At 41.5% G+C, this 15,028-nt stretch overlaps 1 protein-coding gene across 2 annotated transcripts in view; it reads right to left on the reverse strand.

The window, feature by feature from the left end:
- ndst1b (N-deacetylase/N-sulfotransferase (heparan glucosaminyl) 1b) overlaps nt 1-15,028 on the reverse strand; it is an 88,174-nt gene that overhangs the window by 51,366 nt on the left and 21,780 nt on the right. The window contains exons 2-3 of one of the 2 annotated variants that reach the window (XM_053648596.1): nt 12,300-12,708; nt 8,875-8,968 (exon numbers count right to left, since the gene is read on the reverse strand). The gene's annotated coding sequence lies outside the window, so the exon portion shown is untranslated. The remainder of the gene's footprint in view (nt 1-8,874; nt 8,969-12,299; nt 12,709-15,028) is intronic. The other variant, XM_053648595.1, reaches the window with a different exon arrangement.

A 15,028-nucleotide genomic window follows, 5' to 3' on the forward strand; every position in this document is an offset into this window, starting at 1 on the left:
CCAGAGCGGGAACTTGGACATCAGGTACTTTTAGGTGTGAATGACTGTATGTGAGTAAATGAGCAGATCTTTACACCAGCACTTGAACGTTGGCTCAAAACTGTTTTAACACCACAGGGTCAGTTCATCACGCTCAAAGGCTTTATATGTCTTTCCAATCAGCAACGTTTTACAAGCCTGCCCCTTATGGCGCAGGGTTTAATCTGAGCAGATCTTCATGAAATCTGAATTAATCAGATGCCACCAGTCTTCCCTAACTGAGTCAGGCAACTGCATTTCATTTCTATTTTAGCTTCACTTATTCCATGCATGGTCTGTAGTGGAGTTGTCCATGTTAGTTTGACAGAGCACATAAGAACGCTTCAGACAGGATAGTACCCGAGAGCCTGACTTTGATGTATCGCTGAAAGAGCAAACGTTTTAGCTCCCGTTCAGGTTTGCGCAACGAATGATTATTATTACAGAACGGATGAATAAAACGAAGATGCAAGGCAGCAGAAAACAACCATTTCTCATCCATGACCAGCCAAATTAAATAATTTTGACCCACCATAATTGTGGTTCAATGAGTCTGGCTTGAATATTTCTGTATTCATGCAATACTGGCCAGTAACAAACTGGTTGCACTGAGAAACCAGGCAGGTCTACAAATTTTAATAGGAGTGCTGATCAATACCAGGTGCTTGCTCCATTTCCAGATCCAAAAATGGACATAAAACAAGTTAAAGGACTTTCGAAAGTGGGTCAGAGTCCCATTGATCTTCAGCACCTGGCCAGTTGGGGTGGGGGAAAAAAGGGTACATGGTTCTGGCAGATGACTTGCCCTGGTCCCCTAGGTATTGCTCAGAACAAGGAGCCCGATCCAATAGAGACAGAGCCGATCAATTATGTGAGCACCAGAGGAGCCAAAGGCCAGTGGAGCGGGCAGACGCCAGCAGCAGGCACAGGCTGGCATTCCTCCTGTCACAACCACGCTCCACATGGATACACACCATCTGGCAGACTGAAGTAAGCTGGCCAGGGTATCTAGAACACTGCTGCCCAAAGTAAGCTCTGGGATCCATCCCATCAGTCATCCTACTGTTTTAAATAAACGTCAGAGGGACTGATGTGGCGCGGAAAAGTCTATTAAATTCCACTTAAATAATTGTCTGTTGTACAGTATGTGCTATGATTTATATAAAGAGCAGCTCCATTAGCTGGCTCAGATGAGAGGAATCTTCATTTCCTCTCGCTCTTCATTCATGTAACACACCGACTACTAACAGGACTTCTTCAGCTGTGTGATTAAGATACTCGGCTGATGAGGTTGTCGACTGCTTAATTACAGCACGATGACAAACACAAAACTGTGATTAGTTTATACAAGACCAGCAGTTGTGCTACAATGAATCAGGATTAGTCACTGTGACATAAGAGGTTATAATAATTGTCGATCTACGTTTAAAAAGTCCAAACAGATCTGTTCCATTTTATTGATCATTTGCTGTAGAATTCTAACATTATAGACTTGCATTTCGGTATGTCATGTCAGGTACTCAACCTAGCTGATATTAACAGTCAAAGAATGAGTTTATAGCAGCCCTGTGAGGACAAGATGATGACGACGACACCTTTATTTGTCACATATACATTACAGCAGAATCAAATTCTTTTCTTCACATATCCCAGCTTGTTGGGAAGCTGGGGTCAGAGCACAGGGTCAGCCATGACACGGCAACCCCTGGAACAGAGAGGGCTGAAGGGTTGAAGGCAGCTTGGTGGTGCTGGGGCTTGAACCTTCAACCTTCTGAGCAGTAACCCTTTGAGCCACCATGGATAGAGAATATCATTTTGCCCAATATAAATATACTTATCCCTAATAAATATACTTAACATTTGTTATATCAAGAGCATGTGGGATGGGTGGGGCTTCCAGGAGAGTTCAAAAAAATCTTGCACAACTATCACTGATTCCACTCTTCAGTATACAACAGACAGAGTTACACTTGAAGCTTACATACATTCCATAAAGTTCACTGTACACATGTTTGCTCAATAAAACCAGTGATGATTTACAGACCGTCCTTCGAAAGCCTAGTCTCATGTACACGTGTCAGCAGTTGTGGAAGGAGGATATCTTATGCGGTTGCATAAGCCGGCTTCAGAGCAGTGCTTGACAAAATGGCCTTCGGTCAACTGCGATCCTTTCCCCTCCACAATCAGCTTGGTTTATTCATCTACCATTTAATCCAATCCATCTCTTAGATGATCTCTTTAATCTGCATCTGCGTTTTCTCATGCATGGGCCACATGCCAGTGGATTATCAACTGTGTATTCTTTTAACAGTTACTAGGAGTGTTGAGGTTAAGCCTAAGCCTGGTTTATCAGAAGTGCTTCTGAGATCCACCCAAAAACGATTTGAGCCTTAGAAGAATCAGAGCTATTTGCTGGCTATTCGTCTAACAAAAACAGGAAGCCAAAAGCGTTTTCTTGTAGTCTTGTTCAACAGATATGGATAGGATAGGATGCTGCAGTTTTCTGGTGTGATTTCATTTGAAGATCATAGAGTAGAATGGTAGGTAACGCAAATAATCGCTCTTTACAACCATGGTGCACTGAAAAGCATCTCAGAAGATGGATGGGCTACAAAAGTAGCAGACTGATTTGTGCCCACTGTAGGCTCAGATTCCTGTTCTTATGGTACCGCTTGAAGTACCATGAAATAGTTTTGGACCTCAATTCCACATGGACATTCTCACTGTGGTTGCTGGGACTACAGATGCTGCTATGGACTTGGGACAGCAATTCCCACATGCAGGTTTGCACTCAGGTCTCCTTTGGTGAACAGTGGACTAGTTCAACAAAGACTTCATGTACAAACAATAATGAACTTTCTTTTACTTTCACACTATCCGTTGTTACCCAGATGAGGATGGGTTCCCTTCTGAGTCTGGTTCCTCTCAAGGTTTCTTCCTCATATCATCTTAGGGAGTTTTTCCTTGCCACCGTCGCCACTAGCTTGCACAATAGGGATAAATTCACACATTTAAAATCTGTATCCTGTGTTTATATATTTCTGTAAAGCTGCTTTGAGACAATGTCCATTGTAAAAAGTGTTAAACAAATAAAATTGAATTGAACTGAATTGAATTCTTGGCCGGCAGGAGTGGAACCCGATGTGGTCTTCAATGCATTAAGCATTCAATCTATGTTGCTACCAGTTTAGTTTTGAAGACTGTCCACTATCCATTTTTTTTCCCCCAACCACATGAAGGCTTCAGAATCTGGTCCAACTATGCAGAAATCAGCCTTTAGGTTGGTATGAGGTTCATGTACAGATATAGATCCTCATCTCAGTGCTCCTAGTCCCTCTGGCAGATTTCTTCGCTGACAGTAATGTCAGCTCGGGTATTGGGCTGTCAGCAGGAAGCGTCACACTAGGCCTTGCACTTTACAACCATCGCGCAGCGAGAGAACTGTTGCCACCTGGGTCCTGTCAGGACGCTGCTTGTACAGAACACGTCTCTGTGTGGGTCTGGTGTGCGGAGGGTGATGAATCTGCAGGGCTGAACGACACCACTGAGACAGACAGAGCCAGGTACATCTGTCTGATGAGCAGGACAATATGCACCAGACAGCCAAGTCACACTGGACACACCTGAACTCACCCGTCAGACCACAGCGCCTCCGGGTCGGTTCATAAATAAAGCCTGCACAACTTAGGATATAAAAAGGAAAGAGATAAGAATAAAGAACATAAAGGTGTCTGGAGGAACATAAATCAGCATCCAGCTGTCAGTGGAAAGTGGGCGCTCCGAAAGCAAACGCTATCAATTTTCTGAAAGGACTGCTATATTAGTATTCACGGACATGTCCTGATCCCTGCCCCAGAACACCTGCAAGTCTGAATTACATTTGCAAAAAAAAAAAACAGATTAAACTAAAATAAGGACAACACCCACTGTAGCTCATCGGTAATCTAGGCAGAGTGCGAGGATTTTTATACTAAGACAAGGGGGAGGAAAAGAAAAAAAAAAGCACGGGATGTTCTTATTATCAAAAAATTATTAAAAGTGGTGATTGCTTGCCTCATATTTTCATGGACAGCTTGTCCCACAATATAACAAGACAAGACCATAAAACCTCTACAAACACAAGTAACAAGCTCCCTTACAAGTTGGCAAGAATTTTGCTGTACTGTAACATATTCGTGACAAACAAAGGCTTTCTTCATAAGCAATTATTTCAATTTCATATATTTGAATTATATACAGTACACTGCACAGAATAACTTTCATTATAGATGTTAAGTCGATTACTTCTGCATTATTGAGTCAGTACAACAAAAAAAGTTTATATTTCTAAATATTACTTTTCATCCATCTGGTGAAAAGAACTAGAGTAGAGTTAAGTGGAGCCAAAATGTAAGTTATGAACCGTAAACAGGTAAGTGCATCTAAAATTGTTAGGTTTGTTTTTTTATATTTTGGTAGAACAGTTGATGTTTTATTAAGCAGATAACATTAGCAAAGCCTAACTAGCTAGAACATTACAGAGATAGTTAAGCAGGAGTTAAGATAACTGTAGAAAAAAAAACCAAGGAAATTTGACCTAATGATCTACCTCTGATCTACTGTTCCCTGGGAATCCCGAATGCTTCACTTTTGGTGTAAGAAAATTGGTAAATAAAACTGTAAAAAAAAAAAAAAAAATTTTATTTTTGAGATTTGTATTTAGGGTGCTGCTGTTTTAAAATTTCCAAAATCACAACCCGTGGATTCATATATATATATATATATATATATATATATATATATATATATATATATATATATATATATATGTATGTGTGTGTGTGTGTGTGTGTGTGTGTGTGTAAAATATACAATTGATTCATTTAAACTAGCAAGTTTAAAACAAAATAAACACTGGCCAAAATCAAAATTTATTAAAGACACACCACAGAAAAAAATATTATTGAATGTGATGTGCATGCAATTCAAAACGTATAAAAATCACATTTAAACACTTCTGTCAGCTTCCAAACTCCATAGCACAACTTCCTGGATACACCAGGGGTCATACTATGTTAAAGTTTACGCCCTAAACAACAGACTATTGTAATGCAACCAGAAAACAAAAATCCCACTGAGCAACGATCTCCATATCACTTTTAATCCTGATTTTCCAGCTGCCCTGCACAACATCGGTCTCTCTACCTGGTCAAAAATAGGGATTTCTCAAATAGCTTGCTTCTTTCTAGGAAACACCTTCAAATCTTTCCTGCAGATATTGGATCAATACATCATACAGAGATCCCATTTTTTTTTTTAAAGTACCTTTGGATGAGTCACTTTATAAAATCCTTGTCAGACTGAGATTTGAAATGATTTTGACTAACCAATTTTCTAAGGTTTGAAGAGTGTTTGGGAAAAGGACCTAGGTCATGGCACCGGTAATGTAATAAGTTATTAGGATAACTGTAATAAGTGTGCTTCGTTGGGGGTTCATGAACTCGATTATAAATTTATTAACAGAATTTCTCTCACACCATTGTGCTTAAAGATGATGTACAGAAATTCTTCCGGTCTTCGTTTCAAAAGTGAAAAAAAAAAAATTATATATGTGTGTATATATATATATATATATATATATATATATATATATATATATATATATATATATATATATATACACACACACACATATACATACACACACACACACACACACACACATACATATACACACACACACATACATACATACTGCAGTGTATGATTCTTTTCAACTCTATTCATATTTGGTTGTTGTTTGTTTACTTCTGTAAGGCTGTATCTGTACGTCTTTGGACATTGGAATCAAACGACAAATAAAAATAGAGTTTAAAAAAGAAGAAGGAGCAACGAGACCTGAATGTTCATTCCTTCAAACTGATTCTAGCCAGGAGGATGAGATGCAGATCACACCGTCAGCCCGGCGATAAGTGATGCCTCTCTCACCTATAAATAATTCAAATTGCACCGATTGCTTTGAATTATTCATTTAAGTTTATAATTCATCTTCTATCGCAATTTCCCTCCATGAAGGGGAGAAAAAAAAAGAGGTTTATGAAAGATGAAAATGCTACAAGCAGCGATACGGGAGCACAGCTCGCAACTCGGTGTGGGGCAGCCATGGGCTCGCGAAGGCCTCCGATGGGCAGCAATTATTTAAAAAGAACATACAACAAGCCACCAGATGGGTGACAAATGAAAGCAAAAAGAAACGGTGGCTTTATGGCGACGTGGGAGGCGTTTATTATTCCTAACATGACTGCATTCAAGTCACATTAGAGCAAAAGGTCATTGCAAAGTTCTAATGGGCGTGGTTTCTTCAGGATGACTCCGCCCACACACCCAGTGCATGAGAGCTCATGGAATGGTTTGTTGAGTATTACAATAAATGTCCAAGCATATGCTATGGCCTTCACACTCACCAGAACACCTATGGAGGATTTTGGAGTGAAGTGCCCTCCTCCACCGTCACCAAAACACCAATATCACGGCCTGCAGAACAGGTCCAGACAGTTGTATAATCCACGCCAAGGCATACTGAAGCTGTTCTGGCAGCCCATGATGGCTGAACACATTATTAAAACTTATTAAGACTGTGTTTTTCCTTTAATTTGTCACCTGCATGTTTGTTCATCAACAAGGCAAAAACGATCACGACACACTTTCCTCGTACACTGTGAGCCAAAGGTTTGTGGACACCTAACCATCAGATCCATATGTGCTTGTTGAACGTCCCATTCTGGATTTATTCCCCCATTGCTGTTATAATAAACTCCATTCTTCTGGGAAGGCTTTCCACTAGATTTTGGAGCGTGGCTGTGGGGATTTGTGTTCATTCAGCTACAAGAGCTTTCCTGAGATAAGGCACTGATGTCGAGAAAGAAGGTCTGATGTGCAGTTCAGTCAGCGCTCTGTGCAGGTCAATCGAGTTCCTCCAGAATATAAACACTCCTAGTTTAAAACTTAACTTCTAGAACATAAGATATAACAGGAACTTGTCTTGTGGATGTTCTGAAAGATTATAAGCACAATGTATGGTTCATTAAAAAAAATTAAAAATAAATAAATTTAATTGCATCAGGTTGTAGCACACCCTGGAGTGTATTATTTACGTCTAACAGCACGGCTCCAAAACATTAAATGTAAATATAAATGGATAAAAATTTCAATGCGTCATCCTATAATTGATTTATTTTTTTTAAATTGCTGCCAAACTGCTGCGGTGTAAGAGAAATAAAACACTTCGGCCTGCTGTTGATTATTTCCCTATAACAACATGTCTAGTTGGGTTATGTTACTCCCTGCATAGCATACTGAGCCATAATTTCTCACAATATTAAATATCATATCGCAAACCCTTTTACACGTACGCCAGCCATCACGTGTTGCAAATAATCTTTCTCCTACATGTTCTGCTCTCACTCACTGCTTCAGTTTTGCTACTTTAAACCTCTCAGCTATAGCACTGCAAGCAGAGGCCCATTTTTCAACCCTCTCCCTGGCACACCAAAGCGACAATTCAGGTCTCGGAAAAGCCTCTTTCAGGAGATATCACACCTCGTACAGACCCTCATGCTGACACACCACTACACAGCTCGGTGTGAAATTTAAAGCACCTGGTTACACATTTAGTTCACTGGAACTCCGTGGAGGAAAATTACATCGCTGGGGTTTTTTCCCCGATGCATACAGAGCTGCTAAATTAGCATCACAGAAGCTTAAAATCACAAATTCTTCTAACAGCATCACCACACTGAAGTGTTCACATTAATACTACTTATTACAGGAAATAAGTAGGATGTACGTTAGGCTACTAAAAGGACTTTATGTCTATATGTCTGCGGTTGGTCCTGGAAATGGCAGAAATCCGAGAGAGTAGATTAGGACACATTTAAATTCATCACTGCAGAGTATAAACACTAATAGAATGAAATGCAGTTTAGAATCATGCAGATGCACATCAAGTGCTTCAGTTAATGTTCACATCGAACATCAGAACAGGAAAAACAAAATGTGATCTCGTTGAATTGGACTGTTGATGCAAGCTGTGCTGGTTTGACTATTTCAGAAACTGGTGATCTCTTGGGATTTTCTATCTCTAGAAGTTACACAGAACAGGGCAGTGGAGGTTCAGAAGTTAAGGTGCTGGGGTTACCTATCAGAAGGTCAGGGGATCAAGCCGCAACACCGCCAAGCTGCCATTGATGGACCCTTGAGCAAAGCCCTTGACACCATCTGTTCCAGGGGCAAAGTGCCATGGCTGACCCTGCACTCTGACCTCAACTTCCTAAGAAGCTGGGATGTTCGAACAGTAGAATTTTACTCTGCTATAACATATACGTAACAAATAAATTCTTCTTAGAATGGTGCGGGGAAAAAAAACAGCCAGACTGACCAGAACTTGAAAAGAGGGCTACAGTAACGGAAACAACCACTCTTTACAACCGTGGTGAGCTGAAAAGCATCTCACAAGACGTCAAACCTTGAGGTGGGTGGGCTACAATGGCAGAAAACAACATCAGGTCCTACTCCTGTCAGAATCCAACGCTACACACGACACAGGCTCACTGAAATCAGACAGGTGAAGAAGTTGAAGAAAATACTTCTTGCTGGTCCTGTAAGTGTTAAACCACAGCATCCCACAATACACTGTATGCGTGTCGTGATATTTAGGTCCGATGACACGGAGCAATCAGTTATTTGTTACGGTGAGTCGCTGTAATAAAAAGAATCCACAATGTTCTCAGGTATAGTACCTGTCAGCACTAACCCAAACCAGTAAAACTATTCTGTCGCTTAGAGATTCGCCTACACATCACATTGGTTAAGACATACCTCTACGAAGTCCTTCTCCTTAGATCTCATCAGAAGTGGCTGCTCGTGAAGTTCTGGGTCTGTACTGGAGCCCTGGGAGCCTCCGCAGGCATTCCTGCAACAGAAATAAAATCACAAGGCATCGATGAAACAAGCAATGACAGGAGTACACACACACACAGAGGAGAACCTGGACGGACTTCAGAAAGATTACTGCACAAGCATGAAAGATTTGTAATACACATGTATTTATGATGCATTATGCGATGCCTCGGTCTTTGTTTTAACAGCTGAAAGAGAAACCGTGTGATAAAACGACAGTACGGCGTATGAATCATGCTCACGTTTACCGAGTGAACGCTGCAGACTTGCACCTCCAAACCTCACTGAGGTCCAGGCACTACATAAACAGGAAGCGAGACATGAGGGATGGTTAATAATTCAGATCTTGTGTCTTGCTCTGATGCTCAACAGCGGCGACGACGGCGACAGGTCAATTTCTCCCTTTCTCCCTTACCCAGTGAGCGCTTCGTCTAGAAACGATTTCGGCACGGGCTTCCTTTGCCAGACATGAGAACGAGATGCTAGATCTCTAGAGGGAGGGGCGTTTATCTTGAATAAGATACATCGTAGACGGCCAAGCTACACACGAGTGAAAGGAGGGGGGGAAAAGCCCAATCTGAGCTGCTGGATCAGGGCCATGGCTGGATTGGCAGATTCACCACAGCTTCGGCAACTCTGGAGAAAAGCCAGGGCTGTTCTCACATCAAATCTGGCAGTGAGGTAAGAATCACACACACTCACTCACATACTTGTCTTACTATCCTTGTGAGGACTTTTTACTGACCAATATTAATGCAGCCATGTCTAAGCCCAAGTCTAACTTTCACCTCAGTAAGCCCCCCTGAATTTCTCCCTGATTTGGTTTTGACCAATTCCCACCCACCCACTCGTCCATCGTACAACGGCTACCAATCTTACAAGATGAAGGCCAGCACGTGCTTCCTCCGAGACAGGTCACCGCATCCAAGGAAAGCACCATCTACCCCCTTCCGAATACGAGCTCACATACGTCTACAATTGGCTAGAGTCTCTGTGATTGATAAGGGAGAGTATGCATGCCATCCTGTCCCACCCAGAGACCACGGCCAAATCTGCACTCGGGATTTGAATTTGTGATCTCCGGACTACACGGTGAAGGCTTTTCTGTTGCGACACTTTGGAGGGAGAGAAAATATTTTGTAAGCCAGTGGTTCTTAAAGTGGGGTCCAAGGGTCTGTGAACAAAGCCAAAGTGACCAGTGGAAAAAAAAAAATTAAATCTCTGCGGCAACCGGGAAGTTCGGAGCTGTAGATACGCAACTCTACTCAGCATATTGAAGAACGCAAGATTCAAAACCACGTACAGGGCTACAGAGAGCTGCGCCACTTTGACAACACAACTAGCAAACAGCAGCATCGTATTTAACTTGTGCATCCTGTTACAGCGCTACGGTCTTGAAGCTACTCTGTACTCAGTGAGACTGTTGATACAGTGCTCTCAGTGCTTCATGATACAGTTCGGCGTTGTGTAGGTGGACCAACATTTTCCACCCCTTTTCTGAAGTTTGAATAAAAGCGTGGAGGCTTGGGCAATGTTTATTGCAGCTGCCTAAGGGTCTTATATCTTCAGCTGGCATGTGTCACAGCTTCAGAAAACAGCGAAGGTGAGCTGGGAGGACAGCCAACAATAACAGAGTCACACTTCACTGGTGCCTGTCTGAACAGCTGAGGCCATCCTTCATGCACACACGCGCACGTGCACACACACAGACAGAGAGCAATGCAGCAGCTTCAGTTTGAGCGCAAAGACCAAAAGATGCAGATCTGCTTCTAAAGAGTACGCCATCTAAGCCAAATCTCTGCTTCTTCTCCAGTCTTCAAAGTCTAAAAAATTATCCAAATGTAATTAAATTAAATACAACCCCCCCCCCCCCCAGAGAATTAGTGTTCACTAAGGTTGTGCTTAGCGTTGTTAATCGTGACACTGCTGAACAGCAATTAAGGCTGGAAGAAAAGAATTAAACCTAATCCCCAGGAGAAGTGAAGATTACGATAATGCTTATGCGTAGATGCTGCATGAAACAACTAGACATGGATGATAACATATTCTGAAAACGCAAAACATTTTCTTGAGGAAAAAAAAATGAGAGAAATGAGGGTGCTTGTCAAGCAATATATATATATATATATATATATATATATATATATATATATATATATATATATATATATATATAAAAATAAAAATAAAAAAAACCCAGGCCCAACACTGCAATCACATCGTGCGTGCTTCCTCAAACCGTTATTATCAGCTCGCTTCACCCTATCACGACTTCAGATAACGGTTTAGACCACGGATAGGCAAAGTGTTTAAGCTCAGGGGGCGTTGTTAGGATGCTGGGTTGGGGGTCGCATACTATACATTTTCCTTTTAGATACATACCACATAACGAATATACATACACACATACAAATACTAGTGGCTGTTTTTAGGATAACAGGTAAGCCTACTGTATATGCAACCTAATCAACAAGTGTTTAACAAGAACATTCTAGCAGGCAGAGAGAAAAAAAATCTACTGATTATAGTCATAATTCCAATATAAAAATCATACAAACATTCAACCGCTCGTTCTTGAGATATCATGATAAGGATAAGGTGTTGCGTTTACTGCATCTGCTGAAAAATGTGCATCAATTGCTTTTACGCATCTAACAGTGGTATCGACTTACTGCAGGATAGAATCGACTTGTCTGGAAGACCGGATTAAACCAGCTGTTGTTTGCCCATGTGTGGTTTCGAGGTTGCTGAGAACAAGGAGCTTAAATACAAAGTCAAAAGCAAAATAATCAAAGCTATTACGCCTGATCGTTTCACTAAAACGGATGCTTATTGCTCAGGCGGAATCTGAACACGCGGCGTTCGCCTGCTGTGTACGAACCAAGGCTGAAAGCGGTCTAGTCGAGCATTGACGGCTGTCTCTGAAGGGGCCTCAAAACGAGAGCTATGTTTGGGTGCAAAAGCTACAGCGCTTTCTTTACGACGGCATCAGCAAAGCATTGCCTCCAGCAAGACTTACTGTGCCTTTGCACATCAGAAAGGCATTTTAACTGACAAAAAAATGTCATGAATGGTGTCCTCGGGCTGTAATTTTAAATTCCATCCACGGCGGGCCACATTTTTCATTACCTGCTGAATGACCAGAGGACAACTCTGCAGAATAGGGACCGTGGAGAAAATGGCAGTGAGCGCCAAAATAAACGTTTTCAATTTAATACCTTTTTATTTATTTTGAAACATTTTTTTTTTTTGGTGCTGCAGTTTGTCCTCTGTGAAACTCATCTGCAAGCATGCACATGGGAATACAGATAGATATCCAAAAGGCGTATAGTATCATCACTAACTCATTCCTGGTGCATATAGCAATCTCGGATATCAGCGGAGGAGTAGGTCTAATGGTTTCTCCCCCCAAAGCCGGTGTGGAATGCCTCTCCCAGTTGTCTGGATGAATCAGCAGCTGCAGGAGCGGGCCTGCTGCTTCATTTTAGCCCCGACAGACGCGAATACGTTTACAGGCTTTGACAGTGGCTTCAGACTTTCTTCTCCATTCCCTCAGAACTCTGGGATGTAGACTGGCCCGCTGCCTCACCCAGGTGCTGAAAGCTCTTCTGGGATATGAGTACATCGACAAGCCACAGTGCCCAGCCCAAGCTTTTTTCTTTTTCTTTAACGATGGCGCATGGAGACGCACCCAGACGGTCACTTTAGTGCTGCACACGTCAACAGGTCCTCAGCATCCCATGTGTGTTAATACTGCAAAGGATACAATAATAAAATAGGGCGGTAGTTATGGTTTTATGGTGGTGATGTGGAAGAAACAACACTTCATGATAGTTAAAACACCCAGACCACAGACTCTCATATCCTTAATGGTCAAATAAATCCAATTCCCTTAAAAGCAAAACCAGCACGAACAGTTTAAATCATCAATATTTAGAATTAATATCCGATCTCTCAATGCTCTCCAGTTTAAGTTCTGTACATCTCGTATCCACTGTGGCATCAGATCCCTTGTTCTTGGCTGACCCGACGTGGTCTCCTGCCCATCTGCGTCAAGTTCCGATGCATTCGGAGATGCTTTTCTGCTCACCACGGCTGTAAAGAGTGGTTATTTGAGTTACAGTGGTCTTCCAGTCTGGCCACTCTCCTATGACCTAAATCATTAACAAGACGTTTCCTCTGTGCAGAACTCACCAGATGTTTTTTTGGGTTCCCCCCCTCACAATTCTGTATTAACTCATCCTAAAATCTTATTCTTTCTCAAAAGCACTTTACAAAACTGATTTTATTTATTAAAAAAAAAAAAAAAAAAAAACCTCTTTCAAAAATGGATGGAAAGACGAATTCTGAAAATAAAGATGAATACACGTAAGCCAACAGCAACAAAAGACCTCTCGACCACAAACGAGCCAGGCATGCTAAGATGCCCTAGCATTTACACCAAGTTCACACAGATCTAACACCAGAGTTAGAAAAGTCTTCAGCTTTGAGCCATCGTTCCAGTTTGATATTTTTGTGCCATCGAATTTTCACAGCACATTTGGCAAGAGTCTTCGAGACATGCGTGTAAGCATGCATAAATTTTTTTTTTTTAAAAAACCCGCCTGGATGCATGTTCCTGAATTAATTAGTTTTCAGTAGCGCCGAACTCTGAGAATAGCAACTTCTCGCCCACGCCGTAGCGTCCCTGCAGAAACTTTCCACCAGATCACAGCGGTGCGGTATGATTAAGAACTCAGCACTGCAGGACACTGGGGAACAGCCAAAGACCAGCGCTTGACAAAGTCTCTTCTATTAGCTAATGCCTCATGGAGAAGTTATAGATACGTACTCAATGGCTGCCCTTGCAAATGAGTCATACTTATTTTTCCGTGCCACATGTCCCACAGGCGCAATCTTCTATGACCAACATTCTGTTGCTACAGGATATGGCAATTTTGTATCTCGATATGCCATATGCACCAGACAAATCTCTTCAGAATGACTCCTGAAACAGAAATGCTCAAATATATAGTTTTCCCCATTTCCAGTGGTTGGATGTAAGCAGCAAGAACAGGATCTCTGATTCAGATTTTCAAGTAAACTCAACAAGCCCAAAACTGTTTTGCACTTCAACATGCTTGAGGTTCTATATTCGATAAAAGGTTTCAGCATGTTTTCATGTACGTCATCTTTTGTTCCACCGAGTCAGTCATGTGATGTCGTTGAGGAATTAGCACATGTAGATGGGTAGAGAAAATCAGTCTGTTTTTATTGCTGAACTCCTATGCAACATGCTATGTTAGCCATAAAAAAAAGAATAAAAAAAAAAAAAAAAGACACATAACTTGTACAGTCCCCTCCAAAAGTATTGGAACTGCAAGGCTGTTTTTGTCTGCTGTTTTCCATGGCTGACCTGTTAGATGTCTGGTTGTTAGTACACCAGTGGTTTCCTTCTTAATCAGAACATTCGGTTTATAGTTACATTTATATAGCGCTTTTCTAGACACTCAAAGCGCTTTACACAGGTTTTTCCTTGGGGGGGGGGGGGGCAGGAGCGGTTGGGGGGGGCAGGAGGGGTTGGTCGGGGGGGGGATCTCCTGGACCACCACCACTGTGCAGCTATTCCCAATGCCTGTGCAATGGTACTGATCAAATTTTCCCTCAGCTTCAAAATGGTTTGCTTTTCTCCCATAGACAGCTCTCTGGTATTTATGTTGGTTTATCCTTTTCAACACAAATGCAATCTTCACAGGCAAATACCCAGGGCTCAAACCAAGAGTAGACATTCAATGCTATCAAGTGTTTAAACAACTAATCTAACAGGGCACACCTGGGCAGCAAGAAACACGTATCAGTCACATGTTGCAATATTTTTGATTACTAGACAAATTTGGTGGGTTCAAACAAAAGCTGCCACGTTCTAAGTTGTTTAACACATCTAGATGTAAATATCAGGAAATAAAAGCTGAAATTCTGATCTCATATTCATCGTTTGATCTCAAACCCAAACGACTCTTCAGTGTACAGCAAAAAAATGAAAAACAAACAAACAAACAAGCAAACAAACAAAAAAGCAGATTTGTAAATCAAG

This window comes from Ictalurus furcatus, chromosome 18, assembly GCF_023375685.1.
Source record: "Ictalurus furcatus strain D&B chromosome 18, Billie_1.0, whole genome shotgun sequence".
NCBI lineage: Eukaryota > Metazoa > Chordata > Actinopteri > Siluriformes > Ictaluridae > Ictalurus > Ictalurus furcatus.